This window comes from Aplysia californica, unplaced genomic scaffold (genome assembly GCF_000002075.1).
Source record: "Aplysia californica isolate F4 #8 unplaced genomic scaffold, AplCal3.0 scaffold01299, whole genome shotgun sequence".
NCBI classification, from domain to species: domain Eukaryota; kingdom Metazoa; phylum Mollusca; class Gastropoda; order Aplysiida; family Aplysiidae; genus Aplysia; species Aplysia californica.
In genome coordinates, this window is record NW_004798569.1 from 59,454 (window position 1) to 68,601 (window position 9,148).

Below are 9,148 nucleotides of genomic sequence, written 5' to 3' on the forward strand. Positions count from 1 at the left end.
TGTATGTATGTATGTATGTATGTATGTATGTATGTATGTATGTATGTATGTATGTGTGTACGCGTGTGAGTGTATGTGTATGTGTTCGCCCGCAAGTGTGCGTGTCTGTGCACCCGCGCGCGCGCGTGTGTGTGTGTGTGTGTGCACGTGTGGGCGTGGATATGTATGTGTTTGCGCCCAAGTGTGTGTGTGTGTGTGTGTGCTTGTTGAGTGTGCGCGGGCGCGTATGTGCGTATGTGTGTGCGTACATGTGTGTGTGTATGTGTGTGCATGTGTGTGTGTAACTGTATGTGTGTGCATTTGTGTGACTGTGTGTGTGTGTATCTACGTACTATAAGCGAAGAATATTATACTACAGCTCTGGACACGGTGCTTAAATCATTTCTCCTACATGTGGAACCCACATAAAGACACTGCAAATACAACAGCGCAAACCCTGATAACTGCCGCTGAATAACTATTGAGCTTTTAAAAGACGGATGAGATTGACAATCATCATCATCATTGCCTTTCTCACCCTGGATCAGGATAATATAGGCCACGAACAAATACTTTCCACCTTTCCCTTTCCTGGGCTTTATAGTTGCTTGATGTCACTCCACGTCTTCCCACTTTTCTGTACATCCATTTTCGAAGGTTATTTTCAAGCCTCCACTGAAATGTAACATTATGTCCTATATTATAATACAAATCTTCTCACTCAATGTCCAAATTAAGGGGAGGAGCGACCCTTGATTTTGCAGATTTTGGGTCAGGCTATTCACATTTTATGTTGGCTGATTTTTTAAGATCGACCCGTTTTTTTGTCTTTGGTGTGCCGTGAGACACTTTTTGCTGTCACAAACAGGAGACTCGAGTTCGATTCCCGAATGGGGAGACATTTTTTCACCGAGTGTCTCGGTCTTTCTACTGGGATGTTGTGTCCCTCTCAGGCCAGGTTGGCCTTGACAGGCACAGTAGGAAGCCCGCTCGCTTCCTAAAGTAGTAGTAGTAGTAGTAGTAGTAGTAGTAGTAGTAGTAGTAGTAGTAGTAGTATACAAACCGGTCTTTTTACCCTCAACGAAAAGACGGCGCGCGCCTGTCTGTCTGCCCATAGCGTTGCACACATGACGTCAACGCGTGAACTCTAGCACTATTTATAATACCTCTCTGGCCTAGGTCAAAGTCAAACAAAGACAGGATAATGACCTTCCTTGACCTGTATACAACATGTGGACACATGAAAGCAACGTCTTGATTCGCCAATGCATTGATTGATTCCTGACTTAGACCGGTACGAAAATATCGAGTAAGCGAAAAGGTCGGATTTGGTTTTTTGTTTTGTTTTGGGGTGTTTTTGTTGTTGTTGTTGTTGAAATTCAGTGTTCCAATCAACAAGACAGATAATAACGTCGAAAGTAGGATGCTTGGTCAGTGGCGAGAAGAAGAAGAAGAAGAAGAAGAAGAAGAAGAAGAAGAAGAAGAAGAAGAAGAAGAAGAAGAAGAAGAAGAAGAAGAAGAAGAAGAAGTATACAACCACAGCGACGACGACAACAATAACAAAAACAACAACAACAACAACAACAATATGACGACGACGTTAACTACCAACAATAAGGAGAAGGAGCAATAAAAGTATTAGCAACAGTAGCAGTAACATGTAGTAGCAGTAGTAGCAACAGTAGTAATAGCAGTAGTAATAATAGTAGCATTAACAGTAGTAGCATTAGTAGTAGTAGTAGTGGTTATAGCAGCAGCAGCAGCAGCAGCAGCAGCAGCAGCAGCAGCAGCAGCAGCAGTTTGGGGGGGGGGGGTTGTTGGGGTTTTTTGGTAAGTGTTTTTCATCGCTCGAAACTCCATGGGGTCACATGAGCGCGCGGGACATATTAAACATTTTCAGTTGGTAGAATATTTTAAATTTTGCCCGGGTGACGTCGAAGCCTTATCTATAGGTGTTAGATCTTACCTACCAGAAGATAAGGGGTATGGCTGAAAGACAGCAGTAAGGAGCCAAGGAGGTAGCAGTAGAAAGGCTGCAGAAAGAGTCCGGAGCCCAGAGGAGGAGGCAAAGGAGGTGAGGGTGCGGGGCCGAAAGTGGAGACGAAAGCAGACGACATAACTAGATCTATATTTAGAGAGCAGGAAACGAGGTGAAAGGAGAAAATTTAAGAGAAAAATTTTTTTCTGTCGTTGTCTGCATTCGAACTCTGGACCTATTGAATGAAAGGCAAACACCGTAACCTCCCGACCAAGAAACTGCTACTCCTTGGCTCCTTCTTACTGCTGTCTTTCACCCCCCCCCCTGATCTTAGGATAGGTAAGATCTATAACACCTTGCCTTCTCGGATAAGGACGAAAAATCTCGGAGGTACCGGGTGCAAGTTGCGCCCCTTAAAGATCCCTTAATAGGTAGTCCAAAATCGATAAGAGTAGTCTTCGACCGTCATCCGGGCAAAATTCAAAATTTCCTACCAACTGAAAATGTTTAACCCTATATGTACGTCGTGCTTTACTATCGTATCCATACGGCGTGGGGAACTATGTGCCACCACTTTCCAAAGAGAAAATTTACTCGTTAATCGGATCCTTAGGTTTTGCATAGCAGTCTGCAAAATGAATTTTTGAGAATTACTGAAAGTTTCATAGAGATCTTCGCACTAGAAGTATTCTAAATTGTGAATAATACATCCCTGGGGTACAAAATGGCCCCAGGAGTACGGATAGGGTTAATGTGTCCCGCGTGCTCATATGACCGTATGCAGTTACGAGGGCCGTAAAACTCTTACCAGAACAAAACAACAACAAAAAAGAGCCCAAAACCTAACATATCGAATAACAAAGAAGAGCCAATCTTGTGTTGCAACGTCTCAAAAGGTGTCCATTTCTTTCAACAGCAGACATGTTTGTTGTTTCTTCAAAAATGCGGTGGTGTATCTTATCACGAACAATTGTTGGTTGGAGAGGGCACCACGTGTAGGCCCTAGGCCATATATATATATATATATATATATATATATATATATATATATATATATATATATATATATATATATATATATATATATTATTCCTTATTTTTATTTGCTTTATTTTATTTTATTTTTCGATTTGTATTTAGTTTAATTTTTTTTCTCAAATATATTTTACTTTAATATGCTTTATCATTTAAAAAAAAATCTAATTTAATTGAATTGAATTGAATTTTTTTTGTTTGTTTGTTTTTTTTGGGGGGGAGGGGTCAAACTAAGCTGCACATTTTATCCCAGTGGTACCGACCCACCGGGTTTTGTCCACATGCTAATACGCCTGTCCGCCCCCGATTGACATTCTATTGTCATTCAGTATTCTTACTTAATCCTGTAACTGTAAGCTGCAAAAACACGACGATACATTTGGGTATCAATAACATGACCAATACAGGGTGATTAAAAAACCCTGTACAACTTTTATTTTTGTTAACATTTTCCTCCTCACTGAAGTTTTCCGTTTCAAATTTGTACACAACATTTGGAAGTCAGAAGGAATTTGTCTGATATTTATTTTAGATCAATCCACAGAACAGTTTTTCTCTACTACATAGTGCATAAAAAAAACAACCCATTTTCAGCTCTGTCCACATTTTTGTAACATGACGCACTAGTTCGCACTAGCCATGCCACTAAAACTCCAAACAATTACGCCATATTGCAAACTATAGTAGTCTAACAGGCCTACAGAAGTTTGCAGATAGTTATTCTCAAGTTTCCCTTTCCTGCTGAGATCATGGTTAATATCAATAAAGAGCAGAGAGCTTTTTGTATTGAACATTTCCTCACCATCAACTCATTTCATAAGTTTCGCACTGGGTATGTGTGTGTGTGTGTGTGTGTGTGTGTGTGTGTGTGTGTGTGTGTGTGTGTGTGTGTGTGTGTGTGTGTGTGTGTGTGTGTGTGTGTGTGTGTGTGTTTCCGAGACGCAAAAGCCAAAAGCGTCGTTTGACAGGGATGGGCAGGGAGGAAGAAATCAGCTTAAGTGTACATCCGGCCATGCAATGATTTCTGATTTAAAAAAACCAATACAACACCCAGAGTTGATCTAAAGCCAGGGTGGTTACCTGAAAAATCTGACACTTGACTCATGTTGCTTTGTTTAGTTTTGTTTTGTTTTGATAACTTTTTTTTTTACGGCGGTCGCAACTGCATAAGGTCATATGAACGCACGGGACACATTAACCATTTTCAGTTTGATAGGAATTAATTTTGAATTTTTCCCCGGTGGCGGGCGAAACCTACTCTTATCGAATTAAGCACCACTAAGAAATCGTTAACGTGCACAACATGCACACGGGAACTCCGAGATTCTTTTTTCGTCTTTATACGAAAGGATTAGGTATTTGGGGTGTGGCTGAAAGACAGTAGTTGGAAGGAGCCATTAAGGAGTAGCAGTGGAAAATCTGCAGAAAGAGTCAGGAGCCCAGAAAAGGAGACAAAGAAGAGGGAAGGGGAGGGGGCAGAAAATGGAGACGAAAACAGACGACAGAACGTAGAGTCCGAAAGGAAGTGAAAGGAGAAAATTTTAGAAAAGAACATTTTCCGTCCTTGTCAAGTTTCGAACCTGGGACCTATTGAATGAGAGGCGAACACCGCACCTCTAGACCCCGAGAGCCTCCTACACCCAGTGTCTAACTAATGTCAGAGCGTTTCACCCAAAGATCTGAAACTTGAGTTTTGAATGACGAAGAGAATGCATTGTACATGTACTTACTTAAGGGAAGGTGCTACAGAAAGTTCTGTCTCTTTAGATTCTAGTGTCTTTTGTTATCACTTTGTTCAGCTTGTTCATAGGAAATGTTTAGATCTCTGAAAGTGACGAAACCATTATTCATTGTCAATTTGTAATATGTAATGGTTACCTCAAATTTACGACATTGAAAAAGTCCTAAGGCTTTTTCATGTCTCAAACTATTTCTTTGTTATTTGGTAAGATCATCAACCACTACAATACAAAACTTTTCTCAACACGAAAACTGCATATTTCAATTAGTTTTGTTTTAGCAGCTTGTTTTGTGTGCTGTACCTGAAAAAAGCGAACATTTTAGGGGGGAGGGGGGTGGAGGGTTACCAAAAAAAAATTACTCTCACAAAACTAAAATGACTATGATTATATGATGCTGACAAAATGTTGCAATATGGTTGTAAAAACATCGTGCGAAATTTGAACGCTATTAGTCGAAAAATATGGAAGCCATAGTACTTTTAGTCGTGAAACCTTATGAAATGTGACAGTTTACGTAATCAGAAAAAATTAATAATGCGAAAGATAAACAACATTCACATAATACTCCGCTCAGTTTCCCATGAATTATTGTTCTATTCATCCGAATTCCTATCTTTTACCCTCAATTACACTGAAGAGTTAAAGAGGAAAAGTTGCACACAAGGGCAAACTAATTTGGGGGGGGGGGGGGAGGGCTGTAGCACCTTCCCTTAAGTCTGACAACAGATCAGAGGCCATATTGTGAGTGGTTGGCGGGTGCTCTGGTGTGGTTTGCTTCTTCTTTCCTATCAAACATCTATCATTCTTATTCCCCTTCTTCTTTATATGTTGGTTAATCTCTTGTAATTCCTCTAATCTTCTGGCGCTCAAGTGACCTTATACAGTTGCGAGCGCCGTAAAACCTCTACTAAAACAAACAAAGATGCCATATTGTGGCACCTTTCGAGTAACACGACACAAATTAGAAACACGGGTCTGCTTGCGTGTTTCATAGTAGGCGTGTAGTACTTTGACGACTTTTATAGTTTAAGATAAATAAAATCGAATGAAAAAGTTTGTATTACTAACGAAATTACAATAACGTGTTGATTTTGCTGTTGGAGGGAAGGGGGTAATTTATTAATATTGTTTCATAAAACAAGACGTCTTCAAGTGTTGTTGTTTTTTCCTTATTGGTCCAAAAAAACGGTACACCTCCAAGCTAATTTTGTGTGTGTTGTTGTTGTTGTTGTTTTGTTTTGTTGTTTTTTTAATTGGCTCTAAAACGGTACGTCTCCAAGCGTTGTTTTTTTTCGGTTTTTGTTTGTGTGTTTTTTTTTATTAGCCCTAAGACTGTTTGCGTCTCCAAGCGTTTTTTCTTTCTTTTTTATTATCATTGGTCCAAAAACAGTGCGTCTCCAAGCGTTTTTTCTTTCTTTTTTATTATCATTGGTCCAAAAACAGTGCGTCTCCAAGCGTTTTTTCTTTCTTTTTTATCATTGGTCCAAAAACAGTGCGTCTCCAAGCAGTTGTTTTTTTTAAAGCCCAGAATGTGGGCGCTCAAAGAGATCATGCATGTCAACGGGAACATGAGAACAGAATCATGTGACCTGTCCTTAGTTTCTTTCTGTGGGTAGAGAACACAAAAGCTTCTGCACTTTGCGCAGATCATTACTGTCTTGGATTCGTTGATTTGTGCGCATGCTGTTTTGGGCAGGTAGCTCCTTCTAGGCTGTTCCGATCTGCGGTATAATATCATGGTCATTAAAATTGCCTGTAAATGTTTTTTTCTGTTAGTTTGCCTTTTTCTAAAATTTAAGAATCAATGACGAATTGAAAAAAAAATGTGGTCGTAACTGTTTAAGATGGCAACTCATCGCCGAGAACAAAGGTGGGTTGACTTCGAAAGGTAGAAATGTTTGACAATATCATTATAATAGAAAGGAAGACCAAAGATTACATGGAGGCGAGTGGTGCATGCAGAAATGGAAAAGGCGGGGACATCATGGAAACAGCTAGAAAAGGATGCACAGGACAGGCTTCGCTGGAGAAATCTTGTTGATGGCCTATGCTCCACTGGGAGTTTAAAAGGGAGAGAGAGAGAGAGAGAGAGAGAGAGAGAGAGAGAGAGAGAGAGAGAGAGATCATTATAATAATAGAAGGAGGAAAAAATCTAAGAGGGAGGAGCAGAGGGTGAGTTGAAGAGAGGTCGTTCGTACAGGATTATTGTCTTAAACAAGTGGTCGTTACAGCAGGATCGACTGCCTCTTTCATCTGTCATTTATTGTCTGTTTTCTGAGATAGCTGAGTTACCTTACTCAAAATGAGGCAATCTCTTCTCTATCAGATTTGGTCTCGTTAGCAAAGCTATCTTAGTTACTCAGTTAGCCTAGTTAGGCCTAGTAAAATAATAATATTCTCCTCTGCAGATCTGCTGGTCATCGTCAGACATTGACATAGGACCAAATAATAATAATAAGAAGAAGAAGAAGAGGAAGAAAAAGAAAGGATTATTATTATTATTATTATTATTATTATTATTATTATTATTATTATTATTATTATTATTATTATTATTATTATTATTATTATTACTATTATTATTGTTGTTATTATTATTATTATTATTATTATCATTATTATTATTATTATTATTATTATTATTATTATTATTATTATTACTATTATTATATTATTATTATTATTATTATTATTATTATTATTATTATTATTATTATTATTATTATTATTATTATTATTATATTATTATTATTATTATTATTATTATTATTATTATTATTATTATTATTATTATTATTATTATTATTATTATTATATTAATTTCACTATTATTGTTATAACAATAAAAATAAGAATAATATGCTAACTTGCTTCTAACATAGACATGTCTTTCGTAAATGCAAAAAGTAGTTTCAGGTATTCAATAGCTACTTTTAAAAAAACCCTGTTTTTCTGACAGAGAAATAGAGCTTTTGAACATTTGGGGGGTTTTTTGTTTGTTTGTTTTTTATTAGTTTTGTTTTTTGTTAGTTTTGTTTTGTTTTTGTTTTTGTTTTTTTACATATATCGCCTACTTCACCTATAAGAAACTGAAATTTTAGTAACATCCACTTACTTGTATCCCCAGTGAAGCATTTGAATTTTACTACAGTTGTCACTACCTAAACCAGTCTGAAAGACCCATACTTCTCATCAAAATTACCAAAACGCCCAGCCACAATTGTATTGCAAGTGCTGTAAAAATTCTAACTAAAACTATACTTAACTATACTTGGATGAGTAATTCACTGATAATCGTATATATAATAAAAATGAAGAAACATTTCAGTGAGGAAAAAGATAATCAAGAGAGAGAGATAAGGGCAAACAGTAATAGCCTTTTTTCCTATTCGTTTTCATTACAATTAAATTACAATTTACAATTCACAATTTACAATTTACCACGCAGCAGATTTTTGATGGATGTTTTCCCCCATATTTTGTTGTTTTGTAATAAATTTTTAAATTTTCTAGAAAATATTTGTCAGGCAGCGTGATGAAATCAGGCGCTTGTTTTAATAATGAAATCCAAGGAACCAACATTTTTTCTGGCCAGTCGCCAATTTTTTTTTCTTTCGAAATTTCTTTTTTTTTGTTTTTTGCTCAACAACTTTTATGCCTATCAAAAACTATATTTCTGTGTGGATTTTATTGAAAAATGTTGATAAAAGGCACCACAAATGTTAATTTCCAGTATCCAAGGACACCCAAGCTTTGAAAGTCTACAAACTTTGGCGACCATTTTTTCCCTAATCTTACTTCTAAGACAAAGTGATCCCTACCTCCTTCAATCACAAATCTCTCGACTTCTGGTCACGATAAAGGGGTATTTTTTTCGTTAAGTGCAAGACAAATGAACAAACTCTCAATGCCCAAAAAATTGACGAGCGCCTGATCCCACCGAGTTGTGAGACATTTGGCTTGCCACAGTTTTGGTGATCATAGATCTATGAGTGATCTTTAGCAGAAAAATACAGCCTTTTGACCCCCGAAAGCAGTGCATATGTGTGCAGGAGTGAAAGACGGAAGTTAAAATTGTCCGGCTGTCTTATATAGTCTTTTAGTTACCAGTTCAGTCGACGGGCAGTACGTGGGTGGTTGGTGTGTGCTCTGGTGTGGTCTGCTCCTTCTTTCCTATCAAACATCTGTCGTCGTCATCTCTCCTTTTTTGTATTTGTTTCTCTCTTGTAACGCCTCTAATCGACGGCACTTATATGACCTTATTGTGTTACAAGTGCCGTAAATTCTTACTAAAACTAAAACTAAGAGGAGGGGCAAAAAAACAGCGGGATAGGGTTAGGCCTACGTGCTCAGATGAGTCTTTGTCGGGAGACCGCCTCTCTCTCTCTCTCTCTCTCTCTCTCTCTCTCTCTCT